The sequence below is a fragment of the Neltuma alba genome, unplaced genomic scaffold (genome assembly GCF_004799145.2).
Source record: "Neltuma alba isolate B1F8T4 unplaced genomic scaffold, ASM479914v2 tig00010322_pilon, whole genome shotgun sequence".
In the NCBI taxonomy this organism is placed as follows: Eukaryota; Viridiplantae; Streptophyta; class Magnoliopsida; order Fabales; family Fabaceae; genus Neltuma; species Neltuma alba.
In genome coordinates, this window is record NW_021635234.1 from 189593 (window position 1) to 206796 (window position 17204).

The following is a 17204-nucleotide window of genomic DNA, read 5'->3' on the forward strand; positions in this document are numbered from 1 at the left end:
TCACTTTGGCGTGAAAAAGACTTTAGATGTTTTGCATGAACATTTCTTTTGGCCTAAAATGAAACGTGATGTGGAAAGAATTTGTGCTAAATGCATAACTTGTAAAAGGGCTAAATCTAGAGTCTTGCCACATGGTTTGTACACCCTATTACCTGTGCCTATTGAACCTTGGGTAGATATATCAATGGATTTTGTTTTGGGTTTACCTAGGTCAAGAAAGGGAATGGATTCCATATTTGTGGTTATTGACAGATTTTCTAAAATGGCACATTTCATTCCTTGCCATAAAACTGATGATGCCACATATATTTCTAATTTGTTCTTTAAAGAAATTGTAAGACCTCATGGTGTTCCTAAAAGTATTGTTTCTAATAGGGATACAAAATTCTTGAGTCATTTTTGAAGGGTTTTGTGGGGTAAGCTTCGTACTAAATTATTGTTTTCTACTGCTTGTCATCCACAAACCGATTTGTTCTTTAACTCAATTGCTTAGAACTGTTATTCAAAAGAACTTGAAGAATTGGGAAAATTGCTTGTCATTCATTGAATTTGCTTACAATAGGAGTGTGCATTCATCTACTAATTATTCTCCTTTTGAAATAGTGTATGGTTTTAATCCACTAACTCCTTTGGATTTATTACCATTGCCTATTGATGAGAGGGCGAGTCTTGATGGGATAAAGAAAGCTAAAACAGTGAAACTGTTGGGAATTGAAAGATGCGCAACGGAAAATAAATTTAAAATTTTCAATTCCTTGTCCGGATCTACCGATTGTGTTTAAGTCAAGTAGTAAGAAGTATTACCTTCGATGTTCGATTTCTTGGTGGCTCGGGGATTCTGCCGTTCAGGATGCCTCTGCTTGCCTCTTTTATCGCTCGAAGTCGACAACTCAGATCAGCTTCCTTTACCGGTATCCACACGAACAGCGTTCCAATCACGAACGACATGCTAGCACCTCTTGTCCTTCTAGGGTTTATTTTTGAAGAATTCGTCCTCCCTTCTCTATTTACTGGCCGTCTCTTATCTGCAAGATTTTGCACTCTCACACCCAAAACCCTAGCTCCTAATATCAAATATATAGGATGCTATAGGTATTATGAAGGATATTTGATTTTGAAATTAATCCTAAATTAATTTCGAAATTAATACAATATCAAATATTGCGTAATCAAATAAGAAACAATTAAATAAATATGGTTTATATTAAACCTGTCCCACAGATTTAATTCACCTATTTATTTAATTCAAAATAAAGATATGACAGAATTATATTTGATTTATTCTCATAAATCAAATTTGAGATATTATATTATATCTTATCAATTTAAAATTGATATATAGATTTAATTTATCCTAATAAATTAAATCTAAGAAATATATATTTCTTATCAATTTAAAATTGATATATAGATTTAACTTATCCTAATAAATTAAATCTAAGATATCATATCCATTTAAATTTCAAATTTAAAAGTGATATATATCTAATTTATCCTTATAAATTAAATCTAATAATTAATATCTCTTATATTTATATAATATGTATATATATATACGAATTTATATATATATGTCCACCCTATATTATTCATTGAATCTGGACATATCTTAGATTCAATGAATCTGGACATCATAGCTCGTGTTGGGCTATTTTGTGTGCGACCCTGTAGGCCCATATGAAGTTGGCAGTGGGCCATTAACTATAATGACTCACAAGTTGTAAGCGGTCTCTAGCAAGATATCACGACTACCCAAATCATATGAGGATCGTTGAACGATGTAACCTTTCATACAACCATATCATGTCCCTTTTGTCACACGACATTTTGGTCATGGATGAGGCATGGAGAATGTCATCCTCCTATTCATGACCGTTACTTTCTCAATCCCTGAGTAGTTTGAGTATAGAAACAGAACTACCTTTTCATTATAGTATGGCCATACATTTCTCAAACTCACTCATCGAGGGGCCCAGTAATATCTCTCTACAAATGTGAGGGACAAATTCCATCTTGACCATTCACATTCCTCCGCATGAAAAACCACTAAGCCTGAACATAGTCTTTATGATCACTCGGTCAAAAGTGACTTTTGACTAGGTCAAAGCTGAGCGTTTCTCATGTATGAATCTATGATGATCTCAGGTCAAAGGGCACAGTGACATGGTTTGTATATGAGAGAAGCTTATGACTTAACCCATGCAGCTCTCTCATAGCGGGTCGGTCCAACACCTTGTACTCTTACATGTGCCTATGACTTTGATTTATATCTCTATATATCTTCACAGTCATACTGGTCTTATTTCATCTCTGCTCCCACATAGATGATCGACCAGGGACATTTAGGATAAATCATGAGTTATCCAAGGATAGTCATCACAGTAAACATGCAAATAATATGATAACATAATTAAGAAATTCATAAATCAACAATATTCATAACACAATGATTGGCCCTTAGGGCACAATTTCCAACAGAAACAACTTCATCAAAAAGTGAAACAACAAATCGAGAAGAAAAATGAGCAATATGCATCCAAGGCTAACAAAGGAAGAAGGCGTGTTCTCTTTGGACCTGGTGATTGGGTATGGGCGCATATGAGGAAAGAAAGATTTCCAGCTCAAAGAAGTCCAAATTAGCTCCAAGAGGAGATGGTCGATTTCAAGTGCTTGAAAGAATCAATGACAATGCTTACAAAATTGATTTACCTGGTGAGTATAATGTTAGTGCTACTTTCAATGTGGCTGATTTATCTCCTTTTGATGAAGGTGATGATTCGAGGTTGAATCCTTTTCAGGAGAGAGGGAATGATGTGATACAGCAAGATAACTCCTCAACTTCCAATAATCCATTACAAATCCCAACTGGACCAATCACAAGAGCAAGAGCTAAAAGAATTAAGAAAGCTTTGAGCGGGCCAGTGCAAGACACCTTGACAAAGCAAATGACATTTATTAGAGCATCAAATCTAGATGAAAATCCTGAGGACGTCACCAATGTCATTTGGACTGAAAAAGGAAGCTACTGATCATATATTGGGCTTGAAGACTTCAATTTAAGGAGCTTGGATCAAGTACAACACATTAGAAGACTCATTTGGGCCTAATTAATCATATTTTGCGCCTGATATGCTGATTATATTTCATTAAATGCATTTGAGCGAAAATTCATAATTAGTTGGTAGATTTGAATTTTGAGTTTCCAAGTTAGCTAAATCAAGTCCTTATGATTTTATTTAAGTTAGTATTTTATATTTTGATTTTCTAAATTGCATTTAATGCTTTTTAGGTCAAATTTCTGAATGTATCTCCTATAAGATATTGTAACCCTCATTTTAGAGACAAATTCAGAATTTGAATGAAAAACTTGCATTTTGCAATTTCTGACTTGAGAGGGGTTCTCTCTAGGGTTTTTCATTGAACTAACAGACTTATTAAGGCTTGATCAACCTTGTGGCGTCTTTCAACACTTTAGGTCCTTGTTCTCTCGTGTTCAAGGGTTCAAGTAGATCACCAGACCTTTATTTACGTTCTTAGGGTGCATATATTCAGATCGGTTGTGGGGTCGTGGGATTTTTCCCTTATGGGTTCTCACCACAAACAGATAAGCACTCCTAATGTCAATTTGGTACAGTTAGGTAACTCTATAATTACCCTAAATGCTATGGTGACTAGTGATGATGTGTAAATTGTTGATTATGGAGCTTTAGATCACATGACTAGTAACAAATCTCTTTTTATAACTATTAAATGTTGTCGTGAAAATCTAAAGGTTATGGTAGCAAATAGAACTAGTGCATGTGTGTGGCCCTGGACCAATTAAGTTATCAGAACAGTTGACCATACATAATGTACTATATGTGCTTGAACATACCTATAATATCATAGTAAACTAACCAAAGGTTAAATCTGCCATGTTTTATTTGATTATGGTAGCAATGTTTTTCAAGATTGAGCCTCGGGGAGGATGATTGTCGAGGCTAAAGAGTAGGATGGACTCTACTATTTCAACTTGAATAATAACGAAATAAGACTAGCCATATATAGCTAGCCACAACACACAAAGAAAGGACATTTTATTGCAATACCGTAGGTTAGGCCACCCTAGCTTTGACTACATAAAGTGTTTATTTCTGCAATTATTCAATAAAGGAAAATCTCTTTTTCTTAACTATGATGCATGGTAATTTGCCAAACAAACAAGAACTACTTACACAAAAAAGCCCTACTAACCCACTGCACCTTTCACACTTATTCATAGTGATGTTTGGGGTTCGGTCAAAACAAAAACTCTCTCTAATGCCTGTTGGTTTGTTACTTTTATTGACAACTATACTTGAGTGACTTAGGTTTTCTTACTCAAAGAAAAATCCAAATTATTTGAAACTTTCAAAAAGTTTTTCACTTTCATAAAAATTCAATTGCAATCTGCCATCAAAGTGTTAAGAAGTGATAATAGAAAAAAGTATTTGAACAAGGATTTTAAGGAATTTCTCGAATAGCAAGGTCTACATCACCAAACATTTTATGTTTACATTCCCCAACAAAATAGGGTGGCCAAAAGAAAAAAAAAAGACATTTGTTAGAAGTAACTTGAGCTATTATGATTGAAAAAAATGTTCCAAACTTTTTTTGGGGGATGCAGTTTTAACCTCAGCTTATCTTATAAATAGAGTTCCTTCAAAAATCCTTATTTCAAAACTCCTTTCCAAAAATTGCTAGAAAACTATCCAAACTCTCCCTTAATTAATCAATTGCTTCTTAAAGTTTTTGGTTGCATTGTTTTACATATAAAAACGAAGGAAAGTTTACTTTAAAGGTTGAAAAGTGTAACTTTCTTGGCTATTCCCTAACACAAAAAGGGTATAAGTGCTATTTCCTAGCCTCTAGAACAATCCATATCACTAAAAATGCAATTTGTTTTGGTAAAGAGGATGCCTATTATCCTAAATTACCCACGCAAGGGGAGAACTATGGAGCTGAAGAATGGCTAACTGCTCTAAACAAATCTAAAACACAACCTAACAAACCTAAATCACCATTAAATGGACCAGAAACAGTACCAGAATGATCAAATAGTTAGAGAGACATAGAAATTTAGTGACATAGAGGAGCAAGAGGCAAAATGTAAATATAGCTCTCAGTTCAGGCACATATAAATGTAGTATCTTGTAGTAGACCTTCTATTTTCAACAGACCTGCCATGATTTATGTCTGTGTAAATTTCTATCTCTCTTCTTCTATTCTATGTGTGGTCTACTACATGGGTAGAATGGGTAATTCAAGAACCCACTACTCTAGCCTTGTGGCTAGTAAAGATACCTGAAATATTCTAATAAACCATGAGCAATCCAAATTGAAGGAAAGTTGTGGAAGAGGAATTGAGAGCTCTTGAGGAAAATAAAAAATGATACATCACCCCATTGCCTTCCGGGAAGAAGGTAGTTAGATTCAAGTGGGTATTTACCCTAAGATTCAACCCTGATAGTAGTCTCCATAAATACATAGCCATACTTCTTACAAAAAGCTATAATCAAACCTACGAGATCAACTATGAAGAGACTTTTGCTCTTATAGCAAAATTCAACTCCATCAACATCCTACTCTTTGTGAAATCCAACCTTGATTGGCCTCTACATTAGCTAGATGTAAAAAATATTTTCCTAAATAGAGACCTAGAAAAGGAGGTGTACATGAAAGCTCCTAAGGGAATACAGAAGCTGATAGTGTCACTAAAGTTTATAGACTCAAAAAATCATTATATGGTCTAAAGTATTCCCTGATGGCCTAGTTTGACAAGTTAACAAAGATCCTACAGAGGACTAGGTACTCTCAAGGCCAAGTAGACCACACCCTGTTAGTGAAACATAGACAAAACAAAGTCACAATGCTCATTGTCTATGTATATCATGATCACAAGGAATGATAAGGAGTCGATAAAGTCTTTAAAGAAGACTCTAGTAACTAGTTTCAAGCATAAGATCTTGAACAAATAAGGTATTTTCTAGGTTTAGAGGTAGCAAGAACCAAGAAAGAAATCAATATGTCCCAATAAAAGCACATATTGGATCTCCTCCAAGATACAGAATGCTTGGGGCTGCATCAAATGATACACCTACGGATGCCACATACAACCTAGAAGTCAAACTTAATGCCACCCCAATCAACTCTAAAAGATAGAGGAGGCTAGTAGGAAAACTAATTTACTTAAGACACATGCACCTTGATATAAGAGACGCAGTGGGAGTAGCTAGCCAATTCATGCACCAACCTCAAGAAGAACACATAGAGGTAGTGCTCAAAATCGTGAACTACCTAAAACTCAACCTAGGAAAGGTATCTTTTTTTAGAAGAATAGAAAATGAGATATAGGAATCTACACAGATACAGATCATGGCTGCTCTGTGACAAACAAAAGGTCTACTATAGGGTACTATACTTATGTTTGGGGAAACCTAGTAACATGGAGGAGTAAGAAGCAAAATGTGGTGTCAAGAAACAGTGTTGAGTTAGAACTAAGAGCTGTGGTGCTCAATGTTTATGAAAGGATATGGATCATGAGACTCCTAAAGGAACTCTAGATCACTCATGAAGGACCACTTTACTTTCTTATGGTGTGACAACAAGACAAGCATTGAAATGATTGACACTTCATCAAAGAAAAAACAGCAAACGGTATCATTAGTCTATCTTACATCAGGTCAGCTAACCCAATTGCTGACATAATGACAAAACCCTTGGCAAGAGTCCAATTTGAATGTCTTCAAAGCAAGCTAAGAATGCTAGACATCTATTCTCTAGCTTGAGGGAGAGTGTTGGAAACAAAGACCTATCTACTAGCCATTGCACCTTCTTCCCTAATCTAGGACCAAGAATCTGAGAGAGTGATTATGGATTGATTATTTGCATTAAGTGTTATTCAATATGATATGATTTCTAACCCTTTTGTAGGAAATCCGATCCCTACATATGTCATGTTTTACCTCATAATATATTAATCTACTATTCAGTATTTTTTGAGCCAATATTATGGTTTTTCCTTTCTTTTGTGATATGTGATGTTTATACTTTCCTTTTTGTGAAATTATGTAAATTTCACTTATATGGCTATATGTACATTTATAAGGAGGAGTACTTGGGGTAGCTTAGCATAGTGAGGAGGTAGTATATATATAAATATGTATATATTGATAATATATTTGTGGTATGAATGGTTTAGAGTTACAAAACATGATTTATTAGAGTTGAAGCAAAAAAGTAGAGTTTTTAGAAGTAACATCTGTCCAGCTTTGATAAATAGAAATTGTTATTAGGTAAATATAGAATAAATTTGGGTCTTATTTTATAGTACAAAACTTTCAGAGTTTAAAGTTATAAGTCATTAATCAAAGTTATATTTAAAAATTTTAAAAATTTCACCCTTTTTAGCATAACCTGTTATCCATGATTGATAAATCTGCTTGCATCTTGATGTTTATAGGAGTGTGTTATAGATCCTAATTTAGTTTCAAGGAAATTAAAGTTCTTGGCAATTAATCCGTGTAAATAGGTGATTTCTTACATAAGTTGCATTGTTAATGGGTTACCTCCTTTTATACCAAATAGTACGATGATCAAAGAAAAATACAAAATAAAGGTGTAGCTCTCATCGCTAACACCATGTATATATTGAATACCAAATATAAAACACTAGTGCAAATTACTAATTTAATGACTCTATTTTAGCATCTGTTGCATATAGAAGAGAAGTAATAACCAATTTAATCAATTGTTGTGTCTGGTCAATTGCCAACAACATTGTAATATGAATTATGGCGTTTGTTGGGAATGAACCGTAGTAGTAATATAATTATGGTGTCATGTATACTTTATGTGGAAGATCTTGAGAGATGTTTAGTTGCACATGGAAAGGTTTACAACGCTGCAACAAAGATCCACCACCTTAAGATACTAGATCACCAGGTGAAGGTCGTAGTAGAAGAGGTTGTGGATGTTAAGGCCTTGGTGCCATTTCCTGATGATGAGGTGAAAACAGTCGGAGAAGCTAAGTAAAATTTCATTCTTTGGCTAAGAAAGCTAGTCCATCAAGTTACAGCTGAGGTATAAATAACCTTATATTTCCTTTGATTCCTTAATTAATATGGTATGCATTTCTAACTTGGTATTATTTATTAATTAGGAAGTTCAACAGTCAAAGGATTCTTTCGGTTCAATTTGTCAATATGCTATTGAACCTAGCGTCAAGCCAAAACAGGATGGCTTGAGACGATTGGCTTCAGTTGTTGTTGATATGAACAACTTCATTGAATTGAATTTGAGTCCAAAGATTGTAGGGTACCCTATTAATTTAAAAATCTTCAAGTCAGATCTTACTGACCTCATTGCTTTTGATTGGCTAAATATCTCCATTATTCAATGTTTTCTTATGTAAGTAAGTACTTCATTCTTTATTCAACATTCATGATTTTTTATTTGTTGCTAACGTATTTGTCATTATGATAGGTATCTCCACAATTTATGCAAAGAGTTGGGTAGGATTAATAATTATGGATTCTTGTGCCCACATTATATTCAATCATCCAGAAATAGCATAAGTGAAAGAACATTGTATATTGGAAGGATGATTAAAGAAGGAAAGAAAAAGTGTTGGCTTGCACCATTTATACAGAGGTATTTAGTTCTAATTTATCTCTTAGTTAAGTAAAAACTTTTTTAATGATATGATATTAATATAAAGTCACATTGTAGTAATCATTGGAGGTTCGTTGTCATTTGCCCACATGAATGCACTATATATTGGTTTTGTTCTTTATAGTGGGTAGTGAGTGAAGAAACGAAGGCAGTTTTTGAATCGTAAGTATTGGTTATAATTTTATTTTGCAATATTGTTAGGATTATCATTTTTTGACAAGTATTTAATGATAGATCATTGAAGATGCATTCTAAATTAATGGGAAAGAATGGTCAACATGATATCAATTGGGTCCATTTAAAGGTAAGTATTCTAAATTTAGACAATGATTTACATTACTTATATTATTGGTTTTTTGAATTTAATCATTCTTTGTTTTGTGTACATTCATAGTGCCATAAACAATCAAAAGATGTGGAATGTGGATATTACGTGATGAGATACATGTATGAAATCATTACCAGGGGTATTACTAACTCATTTCACAAGGTATTATATATAAAACATAATTTTAATTTTTATGTAGTTCTCCTTAGCATATTTTTTACATAAAGATTTTTTTTGAATTTGTAGCATTTTCAAAGTTTGGACTCGTATTCTGAGCTATAAATGAGAGAGATACACAACATTTGGTCGGAATACTTCTTACATTTGGCAAAATTAGAGTAGAAAATATGTAGTAAGTTATGCATGTGTATCTTTTTGTAAAACTTGCTAATATTAGATACACAACTTTTTCAACCAATCATTTGCCAACTTTGCTTGTATATGCTGGAAATTGGTTGTATGTAATATTATATGCATAGATAAACTGGTTTTATGTAATAGCTAATTCTTAAAGGGGGGTTTATATTTAATAGGGAAATATATAAAAAAATAATTGCCAATTACGGCGTCTGTTGTCACCATAACAGACACTGTAAAAGCAAATTACGGCGTTTGTTATGAAGATAACAGACGCCGTAATAAAAAACTTATAATTACGGCGTCTGTTGTCACCTAAACAGACACTATAAAATCAAATTATGGCATCTGTTAAGAAGACAACAAATGCCATAATAGAGTCATTATCGCGTCTGTTATAATTCAAACAGAAGCCATAATTGCTACTGCCGCACCATAAATTGCTATTATTTGAGAAATTACAACGTCTGTTGTGAGCACAACTGACATGGTAACATATACATTATTGCGTCTGTTGTGATCCAAATAGAAGCCGTAATTGCTATTATGGCATCCCTCCCTATCAAACAGAAGCCGTAATTGCTATTTTCTGCTTCTTTTGATTCTACTACATCCCATGTGCAATAGTAATAATTCGTATTTAACAGAAGCCAAATATAGTATTTTGCAGTAGTGAAAATCCTATATATACAAATATGTCATACTTTTGAGAGATTGAGCATATTTGGAAGTTAGATTATATTAGATTTTGGATTCTTATATCTGGGTGCAAGTGGGGATCAAACTTTAAGTAGGGTTCGAGTAAGGCCAATAAGGTTAGTTGGCCACAAAAATTTTGAATTAAACAATAACCTTCTAAAGCTTTAAAATAAGTTCTAGTATGCTGAAATTGGACATGCACTACTAGAAAAAAGACTTTTAACGTCGCCAAATAATGGGGGTTAATCAGATAAATGACATGGAAAAAAAGACAGTGGCATTTTTGTAAATAAGTTGCATTATTTTTTATTTTCCATGACGGTTATTAAGAAAACTGTTGTGGAAAGTTTTAAAATAACCCTATCGCAAGTTCGTTTTCTCTCATTTTTACAGTTTTGTTTCAGCGCGTCATGGTCCCTCTCTATTCCACTACTAAAAATTTCCATTACCGACCATTCCTCCTACTCCCCCACCGTTTAACTCCTCCATTTAGTTTGTAGTGTCTTGCTGCCGTTTAAATGTCTCTCTTTTCACATTTGAATCATCTATACTCTGTGAGTATCCTCTTCTTTCATTCTTTTCAATTTTTCTTGGTTTCTTGAATGTTTTGACTATAAAAATCTGTTGTATTTCAAATAGGTTTGTTAGTTCTACATTATGGTTGGCTTGTATTGTTGATTTTGCATTTTTTATGTGCTTGAACTGTTGATTGGTGGGCATTTGGTGTGAGAAAACCTCAATTCCTTTCTATATACTATATTAGAGACATGTTTAAATGTTTGAAGTTGATTAATTTTTGAAGTTTTGATTTTTTAATAATTTTTTATATTTATTTTGAATTTTTGGTAGTTTTTTATAATAGATTTGAGAATTTAGAATAAATAATCTGTTTGGCATTTTGTGAATTTTTTTCTGTTATAAACTTTGATTGATGGTAAAGTGTTGTTTAAAATTTCATTGCAAATGGATATCATTTGTGTTCCCATTTTGGATTCAGAAATTTTAGCTTTAAGAATCTTTATTCATTGAATTGGTTTGAAATTGAACTTTTGTTTTTGTTTTATTTGTTATATTTCTTCAAATTTATCATGTTGAAATATGTTATGAAGAATAGTTTTAATGTTGATTAAAATAATTTTTGTTTAACTATTTCACAAAACTTATGTATGTTTGTTTGATTTTTTATTTTATTAACATTTTAATTTCATTCATTCACTATATATACTAATTTTTAAGAAATTACTCAATCTGATTTTTAAAAATAATTATATATTTTATTTTTTATTATAATATATTTAATAAGATAAATAGGGGTTGAGAAAATTTTAATTTTGATTAAAAATTTTGAGTGCGTTTTGTTTCTAATTTGGTGTTTGTATATTTAATTGTTTATTTTTTGTCCTTTTAAATAATTACAATTTTTAAGATTCTTTATGATAAGTATAACTTTTTCTTGGTCTTTCACTCTAATTTTTCCTTGGTTATCTATTTAAGGGGAAATTTTGTCAAATTTTTTATTTTTAAAAAAGAGACATTCCCTTTAATTTGTAATTAAATTTTAGTCAATTTTAATTTATTGACTAACATTTAATAATTTTATTATTTCAATATTTGAATTAAGGAATTAGAATTGAGCTTGACAACTATATTCATTGACTCTGTAGAACAATGGATCGTAGTTAGATGAGAGCTAAGAGAATTAACAAAGAATATGAGGATGGGGTTGAAAGGTTTCTTGAGTTTGCTCAGAGAAATATCCCTAGTAAAAGAGATAGATTGTACTATTATCATTGTGTCAAATACTTAAACAATAGTCGACGGGGTGTTTTTGAGATAAACGAGCATCTTATCTGTGATGAGATAAATTTGAGGTATACAAATTGGATATGGCATGGAGAAATTGGAAAGACTACACTATCTGCAAAGGAGAAGGTTGTGAATAAAGACTTTGGTGATAGAATTTCGGATATGTTTTGTGACATAAGGTCTAAATCCTCTACACAGTTCTTCCCACTTTTGAAACGTTGTGTAGTGATATAGAGACGCCTTTATACCCAGGGTGCAAAAATGATTACACAAGGTTGACAATCGTGTTGAAATTGATGAACTTGAAGGCAAGAAATGGTTGGACCGATGCTAGTTTTGTAAAATTGCTTGAACTGCTGAGTGACATTCTTCCAAAAGGAAATTCACTTCTGAAACGAATGTATGAGGCAAAGAAGATTTTGTGTCCGATGGGTTTGGAATATGAGAAGATACATGCATGTCCTAATGACTGTATATCATTCAGAAATAAGTATGAAGGGTTGAATAAGTGCCCTAAATGGGGGACTTCAAGATACAACGTTAAGAAAGATGATGGTGATTATAATGAGATGACTAAAGGTTCTCCTTTGAAGGTTCTATGGTATCTTCCAATAATACCACGATTTAAGCATCTATTTGCTAATGCTGCAGATGCAAGGAACTTGAAATGGGATTTCGATCGAAAAATATGTGATGGAAAGCTTCATCACCAAGTAGATTCTCCTCAATAGAAAACAATAGATTAAAAATTTTCTCAATTCGGTGGTGAGCCAAGAAACCTTCGGCTAAAGCTTTGTACAAACAGAATTAACCCATATGGTAATCTTAGTAGCACACACAGTGCTTGGCTAGTGGTCCTTGTAATTTACAACTTGCCTCCTTGGTTATGTATGAAAAGGAAGTATATCATGCTATCTTTGATGATCTCAGGGCCAAAACAACCAGGAAATGATATCGATGTGTATTTGGCACCTTTGATTAGGGATCTGAAGAAATTGTGAGAGGAAGGTGTTGATGTGTTTGATGCATATAAATAAGAGACCTTCAATTTACGTGCCATGATCTCCACTATGATAAATGACTTTGCGGCATATGGAAATTTGTCAAGATACAATGTTAAGGGTCATAAAGTATGTCCAATATGCGAAGAAGGCACCCACTATATGCAACTTAGACATGGCAGGAAGACAATATACCTTAGTCACAGAAGGTTTCTTAGTCGGTATAACCCTTACCGTAGATTGAAAAAGGCATTTAACGGCTCACAAGAATATGAAATGGCTCCAAGACCATTAACTAAAGAAGAAGTTTATTAGTGGGTGGAAGGAATTAATGTGGTCTTCAGTAAAAAGAAGAAGAATTAAAGACTGCTGGTGAGATAAGCCCATTACTTTTAAGATGCCACTGGGGATTGTGGGTTCAGATATAACATACGACTTCACTATTGACAAGAAGGACCTCATTCAGTTCCTCAACTTTGAGGAGCTGGATATAGTCTTCATGTAGCTCGCTATTTTGTAAGTTACAATATCATTTTCTTATTTCATGTTATACTTTATACATGTCCTAATGTTTCTTATTTGAACAACATGCACTTTACTCAAATCTGTCAGAACGGAGGACTTGAAGGAACATATGGTTTTATGTGTCCTCAAAGGGTGTAGAAAGAGCTTAATACTGTGGAAGTGAGGTCGATCTACATGATCACCATAATGACTCAGACCAAAAAGCCAATATATTTGGCACCTTACATGGAAGGATAAGTGTATTATTGTATTTGAGATACACAAGTTGTATGTATAGGATTAGAATTAACATGGTTTGTGTTTTGCAATTATCATTGGACTCTAATTGTTTGTGCCCCTTTTGATAACAAAATTTACTGGTTCGATTCCCTCGGTGGAAGTCCATCTAAAGAAACCAAAGATATCATCGACACATTAGTTTATGTTTATATATTTATTACATGTGAAGTTTATAAAAACATGCTCTAATATCATTTTCTTTTATACTGTTGATAGGGCTTTTCATATTTTTAATGTTATGGCGATTAAACAAAATAGACAACCACCAACATGGATTCTCTCAAAAGTATGTTGTTTTGAGCTAAATATATACTTTTAAACCTTTTTAGATGAATTAAAGTTAATGCTTATAATCAATGTCTAATATTCAATTTTGTATTTCATTTTGTTAGTATCGTTGTCAACAAGGGCATGTTGAATGTGGATATTATGTCATCCGCTGCATGAATGACATCATTGAGATAGAGGTGATTGAGAAATTAGACTAGGTAAAGATAAGTTACATTGCATGACATTCTTCAATTCATTTCACATTTTTGATTAAGTTCACTATGTTATTTTTTATTAACTGATATTTCAAAATGCTACGCCATATCCCATGGATGACATCAATTTGATGAGGGACACTTTGTCAACAACATTGTTATAGAATATTGAAACTTTCAAATAGTTAGGTCATTTGTCAAAAAAATTCATTGTTAGAAATTTTCTCTTGGTTCCCTCCTATACATGTTCGTTATTTATATTGTACAGACAGAAATTGTTACTTTTCTTTCAAGATGCTAGTTCTCTTGGTTCCTATACGTGTTCCTATACTTTGGTCTTAGGTTCCTCTAAGTTCTCTTGGTTCTCTATTATTGCTTTGTGCCTATGTTAAAAGAAATTTCAATGCTTGCTGTATATATTAACTAGCTAATTGATTAATTGTTCATATGGTTTTGTTCTATGTATTCTGCACTACCTATATTTATTTGGAACTGTAAACTGTAGGGTGATAAAATAGAAAATAACGCAGAATGTTTTAAAAATAAATAAATAAATTTTAACAGCGGTTATTTAAATAACCGCCTTTAAAACTCTTTTCCACGGCAGTTATGTGAAAAACCACCGTGGAAAAGAACACTATAACGACGGTTATTAATAAATCGCCGTTGAAAGTTAAACTTTCCACTGTAGTTTTGTTAATAACTGCCGTGGAAATCAAACTTTCCATGGCATTTTTTTACATAACTGTCGTGTTTTGTAAACCTTTCAACGTCAACTATATCAATTTCACTTTCAAAACTGCCATGAAAAACTACTAATAACCGCCGTTAAAAACCTTTTTTTTCGGTAGTGATGTATGTTTGGATTTTTTTTTTGAATTTTTGAAGTTGATGCAAAAATTGTGGAATTTTAAGTTAACGGTTGCATTGCTATGCCAAATGATCGAGCAAGAACATGAATCCTATTTAAAGTATTTTAAGAGATTTAAAGTTATTTAAAAAATCGCTACTGAAAGTATACCTTCACCAACGACTTATTTATTGCCATTGAAAGTATAGGTAAATAATACACACACACACACATATAATATATATAGATTAACATAATCTTTGGTCCCTTAAATTTGTTCTCATTTTGGTTTTGGTCTTCCACGTTTCAAAACATAGGTTTTAGTCCCTCAAAGGGCAAAATGGTTTAGGTTTTTATGAAGTTATAGGGACCAATGTTTTAAATAAAAAGAAATTTGAGAGACCAAAACTTATAGTTTGAAATTTAAGGAAGCAACATAAAATGATGACAAACTTGAGGTACTAAAAATTCTATTAACCCTATATATATATATATATTTAGTTTTAGAATAATAATCAGGAGATTCATTCCAGACAATGGCAAAAAGATTGGATGCAAAAGTAGGTGGTTATGAGCTCAAACTTTAAGAAGACACATCTGAATTGATAATATTTAGGACCGCAGAAGACAATTAATCTCAAAGAGCCCCCAAAACTTTCTAAAACCTCACTGCAGGACCAAGGGGCCAATCTGATATTAATTCCACAAACAAAATGACACCACTGCCCCTACTAGAAACTTATTTCCTTGAGGGAACAAGTGCGGGAGAGCGCATTTGCAAGGGAAACTAGCCAATTTGCAGAATAAATACATATATTCACATGTGGAATCAGTCCGTTCACATGTGGACTGGTTCAGCTGAAGCATGTGTCTATGAGGGAACAAGTGCGGGAGAGCGCATTTGCAAGGGGAACTAGCCAATTTGCAGAATAAATTCATATATTCACACGTGGAATCAGTCCGTTCACATGTGGACTGGTTCACCTGATGCATGCGTTCGTGAGGGAACAAATGCAGGAGAGCGCGTTTGTAAGGGGAACTAGCCAATTTGCAGAATAAATACATATATTCACACGTGGAATCAGTCCGTTCACATGTGAACTGGTTCACCTGAAGCATGTGTCCGTGAGGGAACAAGTGCGGGAGATCGCATTTGCAAGGGGAACTAGCCAATTTGCATAAGAAATACATATATTCACACGTGGAATCAGTCCGTTCACATGTGGACTGATTCACCTGATGCTAAGGGTAGTGGCGTCATTTCGTTTGTAGAATTAATATCAGATTGGCCCCTTGGTCCTGCAGTGAGGTTTCAGAAAGTTTTGGGGGCTCTTTGAGATTAATTGTCTTTTGTGGTCCTACAGTGAAATTGTCCCTAATATTTTTGGATGACATGGTTGCAAGGTGGCGACATGGCAATGAGATGGCAAAAGGGGGGTGAAGTGGTAGTGATGTAGCATTTGGTGAGTGGTGAGGCTTATTTTTCTTTAGTGACACTTTTAGCAACAACAAACTATCGCTACTGAAAGGGTCTTTCAGCGTGACAACAAACTGCCACTGCTGAAAGTGTCATTCAAAAGCAACTTTTTTTCTTATTGTTGAAACTTCAAGCGACAACCAGTAAGGTAGAAACTTTTTGGCAATGATAGTTTAGTAGTAACAAAAGGCTTCTATTGAAAGTCAATTTTTATATAATGTTTCTAGAATTAGTAATAACTTTCAGATTTCACTAAATAAAGATTAGTAAATGAATAATAATCAAAATTAAATTTAAAATGGTTAAATTGTTCATGAAGTCTGTTTTGATGAAATGAATCAAAGTGAGTCCAAAGTTGTCGTAAATGCTTTGTAATATGTATATAAGAGAGGTATGATACTAGCAACTCTTTTGAGGGGGTTAAAGCATTAAAACAAGTTTCTAACAAGAAAACAAAGCTTTTTTGGCCACACAAAAAAAAAAGCAAGAAAACAAAGCTCGGGTATGAATTAGGGATAGGAAATTCCCTACAGTGCAAGATTAATGCTTGTTCTTCCCTTTCTTCCTTCTCTCTTCTTCCTCCTCCTCTACCCCTAGCTCACACTCTTAGTCTCCCTCTCTCTCTATTTCCATGGGTAACCCTCCAAATGATATGGTCTTGGGAAATTAAAGTTAGATGGCTTTATTCAAGTTTTAACCATATTGA